The sequence below is a fragment of the Parasteatoda tepidariorum genome, chromosome 4 (genome assembly GCF_043381705.1).
Source record: "Parasteatoda tepidariorum isolate YZ-2023 chromosome 4, CAS_Ptep_4.0, whole genome shotgun sequence".
NCBI lineage: Eukaryota > Metazoa > Arthropoda > Arachnida > Araneae > Theridiidae > Parasteatoda > Parasteatoda tepidariorum.
This window is the reverse complement of record NC_092207.1, coordinates 79597826-79621608: the sequence shown is the minus strand read 5'-3', so window position 1 is coordinate 79621608 and position 23783 is coordinate 79597826. Positions and strand designations below refer to the sequence as shown.

The window sequence follows — 23783 nt, the reverse complement described above, 5'->3', positions numbered from 1 at the left end:
TATATATACATATATAATATAGTTATGCCAAACGAAATATATAATACATTTTATTTATTTTCTTATCACCTTTTTAGTGTGTTCTTTACTAGATATTTTCAAAAAATTAAATCCTAAGGATAAATGTTGATGTGTTGCTTCATACACACTGTTAGAAATTTCTCGGAAAAAATGGCTAAGTAGCAATTTATTTAATTGTCATTTTAGCATATTCAAGCAAAAGAGTCAAATAGCCATAAAAAATGGTGTTCAAACTGTTAAGCGTGAGAAAAACCATCTATTAACTGCTTTCTTTAATATGGTTAAGCAACCAGAATTTTATCCCACCAACTAAACCCATCTTAGAAGTCATTTAGTTCTTTACAGCTGAGAACATATTAAAATTGAGAGAGCTAATGTGTCAATCTCATTACCGACAGAACGGGGATTCGAGTCCCAACATTGACACCACAATATTTCCTCCATTCCTTTAAACAAATAAAAAGTTTACTATCTCCTGTACTCCTCAATTTGTGACCATGGACTATTAGAATACGATATTCTCATTCACGCATAAATGTCAGCCTAACACGAAAAATGTAGTATTTTCCATCCCTTACGATAGCTGAGACAACCAGATAAACTATTCAAACCACATACTTTGTCCCATTTAATTAAACATAACACAATCACAATTTAACTCCAATGTCCATTACCTAACTAAAAGCCCAGCTTTAATGTTCACTTAATGTGTTTCTTTATTGTTTGAAACCATGCTAGTTATAAATGGTTAAAAACCACATAGTTTTGTATTCATGGTTTTTAGCACTACTAGTAGTATACGGTTTTCAAACAGTAAATTTAAAAAATGTTCTTTATTGTAAACTTTACTGATGCCGGTTATTTTACCTCAATTTTTGAAAGAAAAGTCTATTATTGTACCTTAGAAGTATATAGTTGTTAAGGTGATAATGATTCGCTAGATGTTAATTATACTTAGAAGATGACAACAAAGACGGTTTATGTTATTTTATTTTGATATAAAAGTGTAATTACAATCTCAAATTAGTTTATTGTTCATTAAATGATACTCAATATTTTGAATAATTGAGAAGGCTTCAGGTAAACATTATTGAGGTAATAACTCACTCGGTCTATCAACAAAGAAAAGATCTTATGAATTATTGTCGATGGTAAAATAATTCACTTATTGATAATATTCAAACGAAAGAATTTGGTAACGTTGTTTTGTTTGGTGAAGAGAATTGTTTGATGAATCGACCATTTTTAGGTCAAATTCGGTAATTTGACCTATAATTAAATTAGAATCTAATTAAAACTACCAAACTTCTGAATTTGTCAAGTGAACCCAAGAAACGACATAATTTATTATTTCGACATAATTTCGTTAGAGTATTAATTAAATGGGTAAAACTTTTGCGCTCTTAATTTGGATTAAATTTTCCTTTAAGCGCGCTAGTTTCGTTTGCATAAACTTTTGCGATTTGTAATTTTCTCTTTCTAATTTTATATTTTTAGAAAATACATACATTATACTGTAGTAAAGAAAATGACTTAAAGATATTTTCCCCATGTTTTATACTTTTTTAGAAAAATTTACATTTTAATGAAGAAAATATTAACCCATCTCAGGATTTGTTACTTTTTTATCTATTTTTTATTTCCAGAACACATACGCATTTCATTAGTTTAGACAGAAATATAAGCCCTATATTATTATATTTGTTAAATATTTTTTGTTGTCTTACTTCTTTATTTTTATTTATAAACATCGTAAATTAGAAAATATTGTTCTCCGATTTTTAAAAGTCATAATTATACTTAAAATAGAGCAACGTAAGTAGCTTTTATATTTTACCATACACATATTTAGGTTTTTATTTCATAAATAGAAAAAGAAAATTATACAGTACATTAAGTGTATGTCATAATTTATCATTCTATTCTTATAGAAGAGGAAGAAAATGAATTTCACAGTACTTTGAAAAAGACGCTGTGAGCATTATCGTTTAAATCTAAATGACTTTCCCCGAACGCTAAAAAAATACTCTTTGCTTTTATCCTTTAAGTGCTTGATAAAATCATCAATACTTTATACGCACACATTTAGAACATATTTTTTTTATCTATTTTTTCTTATTTCGGAACGAGAGAAAATGCATTTCGCTATGATAATGGATTTTGTGCTGTGATGTTAAGCCGTATCTTATTTGAGAGCATTTTTATATTTTTGTGTACTTATGAGTGCATGTAATGACATTTTCTGTTCGAAATATAAATTTAATATAAGCACACGCAACTAAATAAATCTAAAATCTCTCATCAGTTCAAGGTGGTCATAACGAAAGTTACCTATTACCTTCAATAAACACACAAATTATTATAAGTCTCATTCGTTATTTTAAATATGAATTTACTCTAAGTGTATGCTACTGAATAAGTATGTATAAAATCACGTTTCAGTTCAAGTTCAATTTTTCATAGATTTTTTTACATATTACTTTCAATAAAAAAGCACGTTTCATAAGTTTCATTCGTTGTTTTAACTATAAATTTAGTTTAAGTGAAAATTAATAAATAAATATAAAATCTCGTTGGAGAATAGGTAATTTTATAAACATGTGCTATGTATTACATCCAATAGGCAAGGAAGTTTAAGTCATAAGTTTAAATCATTATTTTAAATATTCATTACTTAGTCTAATAACAAGTCATAAACTAAGCATCAGTTCAAGATAGGCATAATGTATGTAATCTATTACTTTCAAATGATAAAGAAGGTATAAGTTTCATTCAGTGTTTAAATATAAATTTTGTTTAAGTACAAGTTACAAAGCAAGGAAAAACCATGCATCAGTTTAAGATCGACATAATGCATGTTACCTAGTACTTATTTTTTATTACTTAATGCATGTTATCAATAACTTACAATCGGCAGCAAAGGTATAAGTTTCATTCAGTGTTTAAACATAAATTTTGTTCAAGTTCCTAAAGTAAAAAATCACGTATTTGTTAAAAATCAAATTTACATCTGTATATTAAAGCATCTGAAGTTTTAATCATCTGAAACGTTGTCTGTTCTTATAGAAATACTCTCTGGCAAGTTATAATGATATAGAATAAAAACTATGTGTAGCTAGTTTACATGTGGGAATATTTATCCCATGTACATATAATAAAAATATCAAAATTCAACTTCTTGAAAAGAAACTGTAGGGGGCTTGATTAAAAGCCTTTTGTGCTCACATTAAATCGAACTACAAGATAAATATTCTATCACTGAGTTGGAATTCAGTGCTATGCTTCTATTACTAGATAATAGTTCGAATTGTGCCCAAAGATTGGATACTTCTTTTTCTTAATTCATGTGTGATATGAATTTTGTAGGAGAAAGTCGTATTGAAAATTCGTAATTTTTTTATTTTGAGAACATTATGACATATTTAATGGCTTAGTTCAAAGTTTCAAAACTAATCAATATTTTTTTTCAACGGTTTTTTGGCTCTTGCAGAAGCAGAGTTAGTAATAACCAATTCAATTTTGAAGTCTATGCAATCTTAAACTTTTTTTTTAAAAAGTTAACACTTAACTAAATACATAAAAAAGTGGTTATTAGAATTATTTTTTGTTTTTTATTTTTGTTGGACTACGAAGACATCCCTCATTTCTTGAGGCAGTCTTATTTGTCAATATTATATGAGATTCAGAAAGATTTATGAATGCTTTCGAGAATTTTATTATTCAAATGTTGATTTTTAGGAATAAAGTTTATATAAAGATTTCGATAATTTCACAAGATCAATGAATGAGTATGATTTGCTTGTTTAAATATAGTTTATAATAATAAAATGGAGAGTTTGTGTGTGTGTGTGTGTTTGACCAGGAATTTTTTTTTTTGTAATTCCAGAACCATTCGTTCTATCGTCCTTAATTTCGAACAGTGGTTGGTTGCAAAAAGCCATTTTATCCTCCTAACTCCAGAATCATTTAAATATTAAAATAGTCTGCTTGGGAGAGTTGTCTTTTTTGCATTATGCAAAGCGAATCAATGCAAAATTAAGTTTTTGCATTGGTTTAGCATCAGTCATTGCTATAAACTAAACTGTAGACAGTCCCGTTTTTTCCAAATATTTAATTTTTAAAATAGTTTCACTTAGTACGAAAGACGAAGATTTAAGTTTATCTAAGCAACATTTTAATAGAGAGTTCGTGAATTTTTAAAATTGTTGATCCGCGGAATTCTTGTAAAACTGATTTTATATTAAAATATTCAAGTTACATACTTTAAAAATACCCATGTGTCCAAAAATAGTTTAAGAATAGTTTTAAAATTCTTTTATTTACATCGAAACACGCAATTTCCAACGTACATATCGAAGTAACATTACAATGAACACTTTTTGATTCTTTTTTTTTTGGATAGCGGGATTCTTTTAAAACTGATTTCATACTAAAATATGGGTGTCATTTTCTATGAAAATATATTTATATATGACAAGAAATACTTAAAGAATATATAAAAATAGTTTTATTTATACAGAAACACGCAATTCGCCGTGTATACATCGAAGTAACATTACAATGGACACATCGGGGATTTTTTAAAATTGTTTTGAATAGCCGCATTTTTTAAAACTGATTTCATAGTAAAATATGTGTGTCATATTCATTGAAAATATTAATATATGTCTGAATATCTTTAAAGAATATTTTTAAGATAGTTTTATTTAAACCGAAACGCACAATTTCCAGGGTATATATCGAAGTAACATTGAAATGGACAATTAGCGAACTTTTTAAATTTTTTTCACCAGTAGGAGTTTTTTAAAACTGATTTAATTCTAAAACATGAGCAAGATATTCTCTTAAAATACCCATATATATCTTAAAATGTTGGAAGTACATATATTTTTAAAATAGTTTTATTTAGTCCAAAACACGCACTTTCCAGGATATATATCAAAGTAACATAAAAATGGACATTTAGCGAGTATTTTAAATCTTTCAGAATTGCGGGTTTCTGTTAAAATTAGCTTCATAAATGTGTATTTTCATAAAATATGACGCCCATATTTTATGAAAATACACATATATGGTTAAAAATACTTAAAAAATATTAATTCTTAAAGATTTTCTTTAGAAGATGCTGACTCTCTGATCGTTAGATCCAAGTCAGACAAATGTTTGTGAGAATTGCCCTTGAAGCTAATATTCCTTGAAAATACCCATATGTGTCTAAAAACACTTCAAGAATATTTTTGAAATAGTTTTATTTAGTCCGAATCACCGAAATTCAAGCGTGTATAACAAAGTAACATTAAAATGGATTTGGGGAAATTTTTTAAATTTTTTTTGACTTTTTTATTCTTAAAAATCTTCTTTAGAAGAAGTTGACTCTTTGATCGTTAGATCCAAAGCAGACATCTGCTTGTGAGAATTGTCCTTAAGGTTAATATTCCATGAAAATATACTATAATACTCATATAAGTCTAAGAATACCTTAAAAATGTTATTAAAATATTTATTTTTATTTAGTTTGAAACAAGCGGTTTCCAATGTATACATCGAAGTAACATTACAACGAATGCCTTGTGAATTTTGAATAGCGGGATTCTTTTAAAAGACATCTTAAAATTTTTTATTTCGATCTTACTCATTGCTCTTTTTCTGCATACCTTCGTAATTCAAGTTTTTCAAATGTTATAGATTTTGTGAAACAAAACGCAGCGTAGCCTAAAACAAAAAAAAACACACTTACAATTGCAATAGCTTCAAACAGATTAAAATTTCAAAAAAAAAAGAAAGAAAGAAAAAAACTTTGCGTTAAGTTCATAATTATTTCTGTACCTTTCTGCATACCGAATTTTAATTCCTTAGTTGGATTTTTGCGACCTGTAGAGCGGTCCGTATGATATTTGTTTTACAAGTTTGAAAGTTAACAATTCTCAAATTAATTAGAGATTGTAATCTCACTACATTTTTTTCACACAATAGGAATTTTAATTTCTAAGTCTTATAATTTATCCTCAGCAAAACAAAATGTAAATTTAAGTTGAATACCAAAAACAGTGACTGTTGTGGGGGCTCCAGGAGATTTTTTTAATGTAGAGAGATAATAATATTTGCTAGGTAACAGCTCTGTTTAATAGAAAAAGAGCTTATGCCCCGTTCTTTAACACATATTTATATTTTATTCGTTATTCCTGGAAAGGTCAATGTTTAACTTAGATGTCATTTGAAAGCTACATAACAGAATTAGGCTGTTTAAATTTATTAAAATTCGCGAGATTAGGCTCATTGTTAGGAGTTTGAAATAAGTTTCCATCAAACGCAATAGATTAATGCCAACTATAAACGAAAAACAAGTCATGCATGAAAAAGCAAACTTAATGGCGAAAATTAACGATTCTTTGAAGGAATTCCGAAAAAAATTGCCGAACTATTATGGGCGCGAATGAGGCTTAATTAATTTTGATGGTACAACTGATGCTATGGTAATTGGTGTTGTTTTAACAGGTGCCAAAAAAGCTAAAATAAGTGCCGATGTATCTAATATAGATACTAAGGTAATGGTTTTTTTACGGTTTCCCGAAAAGGATAAGTACTGGATTTCATAAATTTTAATGAGCATCAGTAATATGCCAAATGATACTGAGTATAGCTGATGTTATATTAATATTTTAATGAATTGAAATTTCAAAAGTGTTTAGCTTAATTTTATAACGTGAAATCACCATGGAGGGCAACAAATCATAATAAAAAAATTATTTTAATCATGTCAGTATATGCCTTTCAGTGTTGTTCATTTTTTACTATTATTGCTTTTACCCGTATTTTACTATGATTGTTTATGTACTGTTTTTGTTTTTACTCGTATTTTACGATGATTGTTCATTGTTTACCATTTTTGTTTTAACTGTTGTATACCATTCTTGTCTTACACAGAACGGAGTTTCAGCTCCATAAGATTATTTAAAAATAAAAACACGTTAAATTTTGAGAAAAGCTTTTTTTTTCATTTTTTTATTCAAAAATATACCTTTATGTTCCGGTTTGGTAAATTTTCATTCGTAAAATGGAATCAGTTTTCAAGAACTTTTATTTAGTTCAAGAATCATTCATTAAACTGGATCAAATTTCAAGAAGTTTCATTCATTAAATGTTCAAAAATTTTCAATCGAGAAATTGTTTTTATAGTTTGAAAAGTACTTTTGTCTCAATAAGTTAACTTTTCCTTTTGTGTATCACTCGTATTACCGTATTCCAATATTCCACGAAACAACTAAAAGCTATCGATTTTGTGTCCAACTCAAGTAAGCTGACGTCATGGTCAATGTTGCTCTTAATGGAAAAAAAATTGTGTCAATGGAGAGAACTTTTATGTCATCAGTTTTTTTTTCGTTTAAAGCAGATAAAATAAACAAAAAAACAGGCTCATTAAAATCCTTCCGATATTAAAATAAGATAGCAAGAATTTAAAGATGATTCTGCTTTTAATTTTGGATATTGAGATATGCCTTGTACAATGTAATAAAAATAAGTAATGAAAAGTAATTACTTTTGTTCACCTTTTATTATATAATGAAATCAAAAATAGGTATAGCATAATATAAAAAGATGAAATTTGTTTAAACGTAAACAGAATATCAAATTTCAATAATATTATTTTAAAATTCCCAATAAAGAACTACCCTGTTTACAATTATAAAATTTATGGTTTTCGCATCATCTTTCAGACCATAGTTCACTTGTAACTAAATAAACAAGAAAAAGTTATCTTCAAACTGTAGGCAGTAACAGAAAACTTTTATAAAGTTTTAAAAAAAAAATTTAGTTTTAAAATTCAATAAATTCTAAGAAATTTCAGTGAAATTCGGATATGTCATTAATTTATACGGCCGGTTCTTATCTAAGAGAAAAAATAAAGCCTAATACATCTGCAATTGACTTGAACTTCAAAATTAGTGTAGAAATAAACCTTAATTAATACGCTTATGACGTTAAGATTCTTCAAACTCAGTCCTGGGATGTACACATTTTCCCTAAGTTACAGAATCAAGCTAGAGAGGCAAAAGTTCCGGGTTCGATCCCAGCCAGAGCTAAAGGACATTTCTCTTTCGCTCTCTCATTCTTGTTACAATGGTGACCTCAGACAACGAACACGAAACTCTCTCACTCTTGGAAGGATGGTAGTACCAGCATGTTTTGCCTCATTTCACGGTTCATGACCAAACTGAAGATAACATTTGCAAGCATAACTTTGTTCAGTAATCTAATGGAGATGTTAACTTTTCGGGTAATAACTCATTTTTACGGTCAGTGACTAAAACACTCTTTGCCATTCACTGAACGTTAAATAGAAATTAAATTTTTTAAAGTGCACCGCTAGCTCTTATAACGAATAATGACAAAGAGTCTACAATAACGCATATTCTAAGGCAATAATTATAAAAGATAAAAGAAAGCTAATATAACTTGGCGAAATAGATATCGCTATATCTTAATATAATTCAATATAATTAGATTCTGAATTTACGGATTCTAGTTATTTTACTCTACTTGTTAATTTAAAGTTTTAATTTTGCGAATTTTCAATAGTGCTTTATCTGCTTCATACACGTAGATACAAATTCTGGTAAAATTACCAAACTGTATGGTAATTACATTTCTGGTAAAAAAAAACAAATTCTAGTTAATGAAAATAAAATGTACTGTATTTAAACCATTCATTTGGTAATTTTTCAGTTCACATGGTAACGGTTGTCCAGAAATTCTGGTTTTAGAAATAATTGCTCTTATTTCCACACATTTAATAAAAAATACAAAACTGAAAATTAAAATTAACACATTATAAATGGTTTTTATGCCATGCTCTAAGGCATCATCATAAAATTACCTCATTTGACCACATTTACCAAATTTTATCACGTGTTATAAAACAATATTTTATTGTTAATATTGGCAAAATTATTTCGGTAAAAATTACCGTACATTTCTAGTGTTCCCTTAGATATGGTAAAGTTACCATAGTCTGGTAGTTTTGACTATACTCTTTTTTTCTGTTTAGAAAAACAATTGAGAAAAAATTACAAATTTTCAATCTAATGAAACTATTAATATAAGACGTTTTTCTTTGCTTAAAATTTTGCAATTTTAGCTTATAATTCTATTTAGTCATTTATAATAAAATTGACATCCTCTATAAAGGATTTGAAGGTTACAGATATTTTTTTAAAGAAAGAGTATTTTCCTGTAATTCCGAGGCAGTTTTTTTTCCAAATTTTTCATTTTGTTTTAAAATAAAAATTGGAAGAAAGGGTATAAAAAGTGGGTTAGTGGGGACAAAACAGCTGCCCCGATCGAAACCCAGAATTGGATACTTTCCAAACTACTGAAACGTTACAGTTCTAGGAATCTAAAAATAAAGATGAAACCATCCAAAAACCGTTTATAAAGTACAGTCGAACGGAAAAAGCGAACATAGTTTTTTACATTTTCTTTTTTCTCTGATTTCAAACAGAGAATCCAATGTTAGTGTTCTTTTAACGAAACGCTTTGCTCATCGGATTGGAAATTCAGCTACGAAATTCGTCAAGAAGGCAGAACTTTAAATATATCTAACATTTTTCACCACTATTTCAAATCATAAAAAAAGTTGTAAAATGTTGTAACTTAAAAAACCGTTGTTAATATTTCCCAACTCATTTTTTTCTTAAATATTTTTTGGTAAATACTTTTTTATTGCACATTGAATGCAAGTTTCAGTTATTTCTTTAAAATGAAAAAATATTTATCATAAAACTATATTAATATATATTTTATAAAGTAAACTTTCAAATTCATTAAAAAAATTCGATGAGTTCTTATATAAAAGAAGAGTTCTTAGATAATAAATACTAATATAAAGCAATTTTCCGATATAGCATAATAGTATAATTTTGGAATAAGATACATTTTTAGAAATTTTAATGAAATAAGTTCAGCTTCGAAGTTGTATTTTCGATGCTTTATTGTAAATATAATGTGCGATGAAAAATGCTTGCATATTTGCATAAAATTATACGATATCATAAAGGAAAAACAGTTTAAGAAGGATTCGGCTTTATAGAAACTAATACTTTTATTTAATACACTAATATTACAAAAATTTTAATAATTCTGAAAGAAAATGTAATAAAGACTTTAATTTTTGGAAATCTCAACTTACAGCTATTACTGATTAGCGAGGTATTACTGATTAATAGTATAGCTATTTCTGAGAATTTCGATGATGATCTTTAAAACAAAAAAATTAAAGTCATTTTCAAAAAAAAATTTATTTCACAGTTCTTAAGTAAAAGAAAAAATAGGAATAATAATTTATTGAAAAAAATGTTAAAAATAATTTTGACTTCCATTTTTTTTTTAATTTTACAAATTGCATTTCATACGCATGCGTGCAACACACTTTGTTTACTCGCAAAATATTAATGGTTATGAGATGAAAGATTAAATCTTGCACAGACCTGGGTTTTTAGGAAAATTTTCCCATCATCAGTAACAAAAACTTTCATTTTCATAATCTTTTTGCTGCATAGTATTTTTCAAACATTTGAAAATCATTATTTTCTTTTTACTGTCAATTTAAAGCTTTAACTTTAGCTGCAACTTATTTCTTTTGTGAGACATAAGATCGGTTGGATTACAACATTTCTGATTTAGCACCCTGTCATTTATCTTACTGATAAGGGTGTGCCAATAGGACAGCGAAACGTGCATAGGTTGCTATAAAAATTGTACCATTAGGGATTTTAAACGATGTTTTTAATAAAACTTAATATTATCGTGGAAAAAATTACTCTCATAATTTCATGCATTTTTAAACGCAAATAAATAAATAAATAAACTACAAAATGGCCTAGCTGGACCAAATTCAGTATTAAATGTGTTAAAAATATAATTATTAAAATGCTTTAATTAAAAATTCCACTGTACTGATATATTATGTACTTTATGTATAGTGATAAAAAAAACTTATGAATTCTGGAAAAAAAATGTGGTTACAGATTATTCTTATTTTGTTTTAAAATTTTTTTTTAAATTTTTTTTCTAATTTTATAAATTTTTTGACCCATTCAGTGAGTACTTTATAAGGAAAAGTTAATATTTCGTTTACAAACTAAAATTTGCTACATCTACTTAATCATTTAGAAAAATTACTTTTGTGTATAAAAAATATTTCAAATGATGGTTTATCACGAAAACTATTCTGTAAATTTAATGAAACCCGAAACATAAAAAGATAATTTAGTCAGTCAGAAATGATTTTGAAATTTATATAAAACTCGTTAACATTTAAATATTTTGCATTAACTCCGGCATCTCCTATAAATAACTGTCTTTAAAAATTAACCTAAAATGTTGGATTTTTTTTATCAGTTATTCCTTAGCGTCTTTATCTAAGATGATGTTTGTGCTATTTTTGTTAAGACATCTAAAAATATGTATAAATATTTCATTTACTTAGCGTGTATAAAATCATTAAAACAATAACAGGAAATAAAATGGATGAATGGTTTAAAAACTGTATATTTTGGTTTTATTAATCCTAATTTGTTTTTTTTTAAACCAAAAATATCATTACCATAATTTTACCAGAATTTTTTTCTTCGTATATTATAATAACAGAAAATGCATCGTGAAAGGAAAGTCATTTTTGTAATAAGTTTCTAGAAGCAAAAGTTTAGAAATACTGTTAAAGAAAGTTACATCCAAGGTTAACAAACTTTTACTAAAGTGAAAGCTCTATATGTAACGTAGGAGATTTTTCTTTAGGTCGGCCATAAGCAATAAAACGCATAGAGCAAACACATTTTTTTTCTCCAAATTTTATATTTTTATTTTGTTTTAAAACAGCTTTTATATCAGACCTAAAAGTTGTATCCCCCAGCATTATGGTTGCTGCGTCTCCAAATACGAAATTTATGACCTGTAGGAATTCCCAATTTCGCTACCCGCAGAAAACGCCAGAATCACATTCTTTAAAGAAAAGAAAGAAAGTAAAAAAAAAGTGATAGAATATGTTGCTGAAATATTTCTGCAGGGAAAGGATATGCCCGAACGAAAATCTAGATTTTTAACGCTCCGTGGCTATTGTCATGAAATTTTCAAAGCGCTTCAAAAATTTCCAAAAATATAAGAGAGGAAAGTAGGAAAAGAAATCCTCATCTTCTCCCGAAATGTCAGTGTTATTATGGACAAGAATTTGAACTTAAAGCGTACCAGGATTTTAGAACTAGAAATAGGGTTAGCTCTTCCATCTCCCTATCAATCATTTCTTTTTTTTCGCTGACGTTTGGAAAGTGTTAAAATTTTAGTCACGTCTGAAATGGGGAAACGACATCGACTGGAAATGGGAAAAGTGAGGGAAAAAAAACACATTCCGAAAATGGACTCTTCTGACTTTAACTAATGGATCATTTACCCTTAGTGATATACGGTTTATTTTAGTCTCTAAAAATGTGAAAATCAAGATTTACTTTAGTTGATTTAAATAAATGAATATAAATTTCCTCGACTGACAAAAACGTACGTTAATATGAAGAAACGAAATATTATGCACGAAATCTTTTACGTTTAAAAAAAAAAAGAAAAACTATCCCCTTATGCAATATTTTGCTTTTTTAAACTTTTTTGAGGGCAAAAAAAAGTGAGTCAATTTTTTAAAAATATTTTTTTAATGCATATCCGATTCAAAACACTGTTAGAATTTCTATTTCAAAATTATGATGAAACTACCACTGCAGTCTGTGCATCAGATTGACCGTAAAGTTTGGGATTTAGGAACAATTCTTTACCTCTACGGTTTTGAAACCATTATCAACTGGTATACTCAAAATACAATAAACGCAAAATTACATGGTATTTTTAATTACTTACAACTAGCGTGGTTTCAAAACCATATTTAATTGGATATTGGACTTAGGTTGTGTGCGGTAAAATGAACAGTGACAAGAGTCATTGTAATGTCTAAACTGGGATTCGAAGGCCGGGATAGCCTGGTTGGTAGGGCACTGCGTCCATGTCCGAGTGGTCTTGGGATCGATCTCCGCCGGCCGAAGACTCCCCGTGTTTTAAATGGTGACTGATGCACGTTAAGTCTGTCGAGTCTCAAAGTCTTCCATGTCCCATAACAAATCATACCTCTGGAGGTACTGATCCAGGAGTTTCCTTGTCTTATGGATTGGTTCAAAATTACAAGGCTACAGAGTTGAACATTAGTTGTCGTAAAACCAAAATTAGGTCGGATGTTCAGCGACGGTTACTACAAAAAAGCAGGGATTCGAACTCCTATTCAGCCAGTCGTAAGACTGACGAAGTAGCCTATAGTATGCACCCTGTTGAACAAATTAAGTTTACTGAGAAATTTCTAACAGTGTGGAATACGATTAATAAAGGAAAGAAAAAAAGGAAATAAAGTGAACAAGTCAATTTCAGATCCCTAGGTACATGCCAATGACTCTAGAATTCAGTAATAATAATTAAAAAAAGAAAATAAGAAGCAAAACACATAATCGCAAAAAAAGCTGAAAAGCTGGAGTCCTTGATTTGGAGCTAGTCAAAAGTTTCAGTTATAAAATCTCCATAATATAACATAACCACGAAAAAACATACACAGAAAAAAATACTGCTAGAAAATTAGCAGATTTATTGAATAAATTAGTAGATTAGCAGATATTTTAAATTAGTAGATTTATTCAATAAGAATTATAAGAGCTGCAGTAGTCGTATGCACATCCAAAATGTAGTGATTAACTAAATAATGAAATGCTCTAATACCATAAAAGAAACATTACGATGAAGTGGATTATTTAACGTTAAAACTAAGTAAAACAGTTTTGATTCGACCACCTTTTAAGAATGTTTGAAAAAAATTAATGCACGCACAACCAGTTATCAAGTTTTATATTAATTAATACGATGCTTGCGTGGATTCCATGCAGAGTTTTTTTGTCTTTATTACCCTTAATAAATATTTTTAAATTTTTTGTCTAAATTTTTATCAAAAATAAGCACATTTTTAAAAGTGATAAATATTTAAATGTGAAAACATAAAATAAGTGTTACGAATACTGAAAATCATTTTTGAGGTCAATGACTGCAAAATTAGGCCATCGATGCCAGCATATTTTCGTAATTGAGTCCAAAGCAGGTGAATGGCAATAACTAAGCTGGTGTCTGATATTCAAACTGATTTCAATGCTATAGCGATTTGCCAGATTACGATAACGTTTGTGTTTTTTTTCCACATAAATAACAATGAGGAACATTTATTTTTGTTTTTTGCTGCAGAAACTTTTGTTTAAACGTATTTTGTATGCTTTTAAGTAGCTGATTTTAAATTTGCAAACGGTGTCTCTCCATGCTAAGCAAGTCATAAAAGGGAAGCGGCTCTAGCAGCGTGCGATGATATTTGAGGGCACGGGTTCTTATGCAATTTCAACTGATGATGTGCTTTTGAGGAAGTCTTCAAGAAGTTTTACATTTACATTAGAAGTTTTACACTAGAAGAACATTTACAGGACCCTCTGTTATACATAATGTTTTTAAACTTGTACATTTCGACCGAAAATCAGCGAAAATGTCATTTTAAAAAAAATCTGTAGCCTTAGCAGCAGAACTAATTTCTAATCTGAAATGCCCTTTACCCAATTAGGCAAGATCACGTATTTATTAAGATGTAACAAAAATGATTCTCCTGCGAAATCATTTGATACATTTAATGTCTGTTTTTGTTGTACTTTTCCAACAAGAATCTTTTTTTAGTTTGTTTTAAATTGTTGCATAAGAAACAGCGTACCTAAATTGATTAAAACTTAAATATTTGTTTAAAGTAATTCTCCTATAGCTAAATAATAGAAAAAGAAAAGGCCAAACAAGTGACAAAAAGAAAGTGTTGCGGAAATCACTCGTCTCGTACGAGTACGTCTGTGCATATTGATTACAACTTGAATATTTGCTTAAAATAATACTCCTATAGCTAAATAATAGAAAAAGGGAAGGCCAAACAAGTGACAAAAAGAAAGTGTTGCAGAAATCGCTTTTCTCGAAATAATACGTCTGTGCGTATAACTTGATACAAATATATTCGCAGAACAATCCACTGTTGCACAAACTTTTAAAGCGGTTAAAAAAATTGTTCAAACTTATGATAAGAAGGTGGAAAATCTTTGGTTGCAATATTTACTGGTTGTTTAAGGAGCCATATTTATATGTATTGCTAAGAATAAGATAAAATTAAATTTAGAATTCATTTTTAACTTCTGCAAATTTTTCACCTTTGCTTTAAATCTGATTAATGTTATTTCATGTTCAGGAAACTGGAATTTGTTGGCTAAGTGCCCGACGAAAGATTTATGACTAAATTACTAGACATTCTTCACAATGCTTCCAAAATCAGAGATGTTTGGTAATGGTGTCATAAAAGTTTTCTGCACATAATACTTTTCTTTTAAAATAGTTGAACATAAATCAATTTTGAATTCTTGGAAAAAGTTTCGGAAACTATGGCATGGCGCAGAAATATTTCACTAATATTTTCTATTTAAAATTACTTAAACATAATTTAATAATATTTAGTTCGCAGGTAAGTTCGTTTTTTTTTATTAAGTCTTAAAAATTTTTATGTCATTAAAACGTTTTGTTATAATTATTTCGAACAACCGGAAGAGGATATTTTGTTCGATTAGAATCTACGCTTATTTTTGTTCGAGTTAGTTTATGTTAGGTTAATTATTTTATTAGCATGCCAAGAGTAATTAATGATTAATTGTTAAATTGCATTAATTTTCTAATTAATTAAAGCCAAGTATAAAGAAACTAGCATTTTTAATATTTTCCTTTCGTTTTTATTCAAGATATTAAGGTTGCAAGAGCTGCTCATGATATTTGTGCTATGTATGGAGAGGGTGCTAGACCTGGAAGAATCACTCGTAGTCAAACTTAAAATTGACTGTTCAGTTGAGTTTAACGAAATTGATTCGACGAAAATTCATTCGACCAACTTTTGCACAGAAATTCGCGCCAAACGACTAACAGAGAGGACACTAACAGAGAAAACTGAACTCTCCCACACATTAAACTTTTAATCTGCAGGAATTAAGTTCTTAACCCAACATTTGGAGTTTAGAATTCAAATTAAATTCGTTTCATCTAAAAAAAATTCATAAATACAATCAGGCTTAAATTAAAAAGAAATATTTAATGCATAACATAATAAGAAAAAGATAAAGTTTTCGTAATATTGAAACAAAAAATTATAGAATCTTGTCTTGAAGTGATAGCAAAAGTATTCAGGTTTTATGATTGTAGCTTGTTGAAAAAAAGTTTAAAGCTTGAATAAAAAATAAAAAAAACTTCCTTTTCCCATGATGATGTTTGTTTAGCAATATTTCTTAGAAGTAGCTTTCCCTATAGAGTTAAAAAAAAGCTTAACCTATCATATTTATTTCGTTGAGTTTATATTTTGTTCACTTTAAAAGCAATAAAAATTATTTTGCAGAACCTTTCAAACCGAAATATAAAGAGTTTGAAGTACTTTCACAGTCGGACTTCGATTTAATGAGTTTATCAAGAGAAAAAACATTGTTCTGTAAATGTGACTAAATAACCCATTTTTTAAAAAGTGTTTTTTAATTGCATTGTTACGAAATTGGCGACAAGATTATCTCACAAAAATATAAAGTTTTCATAAAATTGACTTTTCATATTTTCTCTGTACAGTCCGCAAAACAAAAGATATCACCCTGAATAACTTTCGTTCTGAAGATCGGATTTTCACTAACTAAGTGTCAATTTTATTGGTTTCTGGGGGTGATCTAAAATATGCTAATTAATAAGTGCTAACTATTAATTAAGATACGAAATCATACACAAAAACGTACTTTCTCCTAATAAGCATATGTTTATTTCTGCATATTTGGAATCCTAACCCTTGAAATAGGGTTAGTCGACAAAATTGTTTAAAAATTGGGCCGTAAATTGGGCCGCAATAAAGGCTTATATATTTGTCGATAGTCCAGAAAACAGGAAACTGGAGTCGAAACGGCACATGAATATTTTAAGATAACCCATAGACTAATTTAAAAGAGGAATACTTAATTTTACTCTTTTGCTAAGCAACCAAGCTCTGACAGTAAAAAAAATGAAATAATGTTCTTGATTGCTCGGAGAGGTTCAATTAATAGTTAATCGAAAATATCTCGAAGTCTCTAGGTAACAGATAATTTTTAAGCTGATTTCTAACCAAAAAGCAAAGTTTTTTTCTTTTAATCTGCTTTGAAACGAAAATTTGAATCGCTTTATAAATTGTTTATGATTTTCCAAGCTTTTAGAATTTAAATACATAAAGTTTTTATCCAACATTATTTAAATTTTTGTTGTTGTTTTTACTATACTTATACGAGAATTTTATACTGAAATCAAATTTTCATAACCTATTATAGCTGTATACAAAATTGTAGAGATAATCATTTTTACGAGCAAGAAAGTTTGTTCTAGGTAAATTCTTCAAAGCAAGAATGTTTGTAGAAACAAAAAAGTGCTTCAAAATAAAATGTAGATTGTATATTAATTCTAACGCACATTCACAAGGGTTTCTATAATTTACTATATATATTTTTTCTTAAACTCAAGGAATTGCTGAATGTTAAGTGGCATTTTAAAAACATTGAAATATGTTATGCTTAAGAATAAGATATTAAAATAATATGGTGCATATTGTATGATTCATTGTTTAAAAACTCGCTTCATTCTGCTAGATATTTAGATTACATGGTTTTCTTTGAATAAAGATGATTTGCAAATGGCATCTTCATGTTTCGATACATTCTGAAACTTATGTTCGCAAATTCACCATAAAATGTCGTACAGCATGTTCTTCAACTGTGATAAGCTACATTTACCATCAAATACTGCTACTATGATTTTTTTGTTTTTTGTTTTCTTTCATATATCTGATACGATGCTCTCTTTTTAAACAGAGCTCGTAAGGTACTGAAATGGGGGCACAAAAACTTAAAAGATAAAATATTCGATTTCATTAACTCAAAATATCTTGTCTCAAAATTTCAATTTTAAAGTTAGGGATAACTTTTACAATATTGATGCTGCGGTTCTCCTACGTTTTTAAAGACCATGAGAATCCTGTTAAAATATTAAAATGCATATGTTTACTTTAACGAGCGTAAAATCCTTATCAAAATAATGATCAAGACCCAAATGAAAAACAGTATAATTGATAATAAAAATTCAACTGGCTTCAAAAAATAGGAAGAGGAAAGTAAAAGTCAACATGTTTCAAGCGTTCAAATATAAGCGTCCATTCTCACGACTTGTTCGGCGTGAATGACTTGTGACTTTAATTATTGGACGCTCAAAACATGTCTATTTCTATTATCGATTATTTTTTTAAATTAATGAAGTTTTAATATTTTCTATTCAGTTTCTTGGGATTATCCATTTAGTAACACAGCATATTAAATTACTTCACTCGATATTAAAATAAGTCTTACGTAAGATACAGGCGCAGGTTCTTAGATTGAAAAAAAATAATTCACAACTTTCTGAAAAAAATTAATGCAGTACATTTTTTTTTGCTGCAAGCCTTAGCATTTGAAATTTCAAAAGTCGAATGTGAAAATGGAATGTTCCCTAGCACCAGGAATCGAAATTAAGTAGTTACAAGGACAGCTATTTCAAACAAGTTAGCGTTTCCGTTCTACTCGAAGTTGTTTGAAAAGGTATTTTTTATCGATCAATTCCAATTTCTACATATATTCTACATATATTTTATTCTACCTATATTTTAGGGTATACTTTAGGAGTATTTAGATCGAGTTTATTTTTATACCCTTACTTGCTTAAAATATTTAAATAATTTGCTTAAAATAAATTATTCAAGCTGTATGATTTCATACATTTATAGTATAATAGTAAACGGGACTTACATCGCATATCCTTAACCCTGATACCACTATCATTAAAAATAATGAAAGCTAATTTTTATCCCGTTTTAATTTTCAAAAAATAATATCTTGGAAATCGTGCTAGAGTGAAAAATTAAACAAAATAATTTAGTATATTTTCCGGAAAGAAAACTACATGGTATCATAAAGAAAGAGTAAAAGATATAATGAAATAATTAGTTGGATAGTTCTGTGAATCACACGTGGTCAGATAATTAAAAATTTAATTTCGCAACTAAGATGTTAGGATGACATTTAAGATAATGAGATATTTTAAGAGGCTTAAAGTTTGGCTACTTGTTCGACAGCCTTTTATGTTCGGTATTTTTATTCTCTTTGTAGTGACTTCTAAAGCGTCAGCACTATTTTAGATAATCTATGTTGAAGTCACAAGAAACAAAAAAAAGTAAAAAAAAACAATCAGTAATTTATATTCTTTTTTCAAAAAAAATAGTACGTTTAGTAAATAATCAGCTGTTTTGCATCAAATAATTTTAAACAACGGAATGTTTTTAATTTCTTAACAAGGTTTCATTCTTAGCTAGCAGACAATAATTCTAAGTTCCTTTTTTTTAAAAAAAACTTGACAGTAATTTAAAAAGGAACTTTACTCTAAGGAAAACCTAAATTAAAATACGAAAAAAATTATTAGTATATTAATTAAGAAATAATATACGCAGTAGAGTAAAGAATAAGATTTTTAAAAATTCTAAAATTTAATTAAATCGTTGGTAAAATAGTTCTGCGAAACTCTCCAAGACAGGTGATAAAAAATTTATTTTAAGATTAAGAAGATATATAAGATGTTGAGAAATTTTAAGATGCTCAAAATTGTTGATTACGTATTCGTATTACTAATTATTAAATATATATTGAAGAAATTGATACATATATTATTCCAAATCTATACAGACGTATGTATATTATTGAAATTGTATCAATTATTGAGAAAACAAGTTAAAAAATAAAATACAATCACATGAAATTAGCACAATCTGGTGTATAATCATATTCTATTAGAAGCATGATTTTATAAAACTCGACATTCGTTGAATAAAATGCATTTTATTCAATAAAATGCTTTACTCAGATTTCTTTACTAAATTGCAAAAAAATTTTTAGATGACTAAAAAAGAAACATCATATTTTATAGTTTAAAAAGAAAAAGATTAGTAATCGGTTATTAGCGCAAAAAATATGAATGAAATTTTACGCTAGACGCTCGTAAGTCACGTTCCTCTCGTAAGTTAACAACATTTTAATGTTAATTGCCCCATTCAAAAATTTCCTCATTGTGGCCAAATTATTTTTTTTAAAAATAATTAATTTTAATTTTTCTCAGCTTTTAATAAATAAAAACAGTTGAAACTTTAGATTTTTCAATTGAAAAATATATAGAAAAAATATGATCGGTATAAAAAATTGCCTGCCTTATAATTCAAAATTTTTTCATCCTCAATTTAATTAAATAATAAAAAATAATAAATAATTATCAAAAATTATTTTTTGCATGAATTTATCTTTGGGTAGATGAGTTTTATGAGTGGGTGCAATTATTTTTTAATTGCATCATTAGTTTTTAAAATATGAATAAAAACGCAAAAAGTGTAATTAGCATTAAGGGGTCCAAACTCTGAATCGCTCTCCTGACCAAACTATGGGGACCACATTTCCCAGATTTCGGCTACCCCCTTTATTTTGAAGATTAAGAATCCAAATATGTAAGAAAAAATACGTAGTTATGCAACGAAAGTACGTTTTTGTGTCCGATTTCGTAACCTAATTCGTAACTAATTAATTAACATATTTGAGGTCACCCCGAGGAACCATTAAGATTGACACTTAGTTAGCACTAATTAATTAACATATTTGAGGTCACCCCGAGGAACCATTAAGATTGACACTTAGTTCGTGAAAATCTGATCATTAGAACGAAAGTTATTCAGGGTGATATCTTTTTTTTTGCGGACTGTACAATCATTCAACGATGATATAATTTTCTCACCGACAGCTTTCCGTAAAAAAACAGAAGCATACTTTTTGAATGAGACAACTTTGTAGCACATGAAGGTAAGAGTACGAATACATAATTTTTCAGTTAATAGCTAGAATTAATTGCTGAAAATTGAATGCTACTTCTTTTCGAATGAAACACGCGAGAAAACTCTAATCTTTCAGTATAAAAATTAATTTTACTTGAAAGAAATTAATTTTACTTTATAAAAAAATTAATTTTAATTTTAAAAAATTAACTTAAATTTAAATGTTTTAAATTAAATTTTTAATAAAATTTAAATTGAATTGAAATGTTTAAATTTAAAAAAAAACAAATTTAAAAAAATTAATCAATAAAATTTATCAAAAACTCCAGAAAATCTCTATTTCAGCTTTAGAAATAAGTTACTAACTCTTGATTTACAATTCTTTATAAGAGGCTTTCGTTTTAACCGGGGAAAAAGAAAAATTCATTAAATCACAAAATTTTGTTAATTATTCTTTCAAAAAATGGAAGTTAATTATCTATCAAATACAAAAAAATAGATTATTACAAATTTTAATAAAAACTATTTTTTCCATTCCTTCATAGATGGCATATTAAATACTGTGAGATAAAATTAAATTCTAGTTTGTTGACGGATTCAATAAGTACAAACTTTTTATAGAAGTTTTATCTGAACGAATGTTGGTTTCAAATCACACAACGATTTTTTTTTTTATCTGAGTAGGTTTCAAAATCACAAAGTTTATATTAATTTAATACTAGTGTAATAATAAAAAAGATTTATTACAACTTTAAATTTTTTTTTTAGTCTGAATGGTGTCACTTTTGGGAAATTCTGAATTTTTCTGTTGGGAATATTCAGTAGTGTAAAATATTATATAATGTTGGATTGAATTTGAAAATCAAATTCGTATTAATTGCACTAATTAAAAAATATTGATAAAAACACCTGAATACGGTAAAATTAACAGTATTTCTGGTTCGATTGAAACATCCAAAAGCCTCGATATTTTTTACCGAAGCACTTTGGCAATGAATTTAATAAAAATAACACTAAAATATGGTTTTATAATATGTGATAAAATTTGTTAATTTCATCATAGCATAAAAGCCATTTATTTGGTTAAAACTACTTCTCAGTGTTTTGTATTTTTAACTAAATGTATAGAAACTATTTTGAAAACCAGAATTTCCGGCAAACAGTTACGATAGGAGCGAAGAAAGTATCAAATAAATGGAATAAACACCGCATACTTTAGCTTTATTTCCCAAAATTTTAGCTTTTTTTAACCGGAAATGTCATTGCCACAGAGTAAGGTGATTTTTTCCCTAAATTATTTTCCCCGTAGTTTCACACAAAAAAAGAATGTGATGCAAAAAAAAAAGTAAGCAATCAAAAGGAAAGCATTTTTAACTCATCTTAAAAGGAGATAAGCAAATCAATGGAAATAAGGTAATAAAATTTGATTTTATAAAATTTAAAATAACGTATTTTTATTCAAAATGATATATTTCAGTTTAAATCTTCGTTTCCCGTTCATTTGAAACTATATGTTATTTTTTAAAGGAGCTTTAAACTTTATTATTAAACATAAAAGGTAAATAATAAAAAGAAATATTTATAATTTCGAAAGAAAAAAAACAAGTATTAAGGGTGATAAATAATTCCAAACGTTTATTTTTCACGTCGAAAAATATATGTATTAGATCACCCACATGGAAAACGTTTCCCCACTATTGGACACAGGTCATTAAAAACGACTATTTTTTGCGACTCCCCTGAGAGCAAAGAGATCGAAATCAATCCACTCAACGTCCGTAATGATCACTTACTAAGAGAGAAAATCCAAAAAGTTTTTAGGTGTTTCGGTCATTAAATTAGGGACTAATTTATAACCATTCTATCAATCAATCAATATATGGGCTATATGGGTAATTATATAGAATTCTACTGACATTTTTAAAAAAAATGTGAATACTGAACTTGGACCAAAATAATTTATATTCTTGCTCCATATTTATATAATTAGAAAAAAAGGTAGTTATTCATATTAATAAGAAATTTTTATAAATACTGAATCAAGACTAAAAACTAAACTATTTTTTGAAACTTTTTTGTTAAATTTTTGAATACGAAGTTTAGAAACATGTGTGAAATAAATTCATTTATTAAATATGAAATAGGAGGCATTGTTTCATATATTATAGTATAAGCATGTAAGTACCGTTAAATTAAGTCAGCCTGCAATTGACTTTTTTATCCTATTAAATCCTATTTTTTATCCTATTAAATCAATGAAAAGAGTTTTTTCTATCTCCAACTTAAACAACCTATTCAGAAAAAAGTGAGAAAATTTTCTACAGACTTCATAAGAATAAAGAATAAGAATATTTTTGACGAGACAGCAGACTTTCAAAAATCGATATTCCTAAAAAGAGACAGATTCGTTTTGAAATTCTTCCTGGAGATCTCAGAACTAGTGCCAAATGATATGATAATCCACTTGTTTCGATTTTTTTTTTTTATAAAATAAGCATCTGTACTCTATGAAAAATTTCGAAACCGTGTGTATTATGCATCGATAACTGAATCGTCATATGGGTTGACTTTGGAATATTTGAAATATGAGACTGGAGGATACATATTTTGCACCTGTCTTTAAATCAAAGCTTCGATCTGCTGTAGAAATAAAATAGAATGTGTTGAATATGTTTTTCTCTTGTAAAATCTTCAATATAATAATACAGTCTCGAATATTTGAAGGAAAGTTAATATA

The 23783-nt window shown here is 27.7% G+C and overlaps 1 protein-coding gene and 1 long non-coding RNA gene across 4 annotated transcripts in view; one reads left to right on the top strand and one right to left on the bottom strand.

Moving 5' to 3' along the window:
- The window catches only part of LOC107437872 (calcium-activated potassium channel slowpoke-like), a 218399-nt gene that overhangs the window by 148692 nt on the left and 45924 nt on the right, over positions 1-23783 (bottom strand). The window lies entirely within an intron of this gene.
- The window catches only part of LOC122269283 (uncharacterized), a 124300-nt gene continuing 115959 nt past the window's right edge, over positions 15443-23783 (top strand). Inside the window, exon 1 of the long non-coding RNA XR_011636642.1 lies at positions 15443-15625. This is a non-coding gene — a long non-coding RNA (uncharacterized lncRNA). The remainder of the gene's footprint in view (positions 15626-23783) is intronic.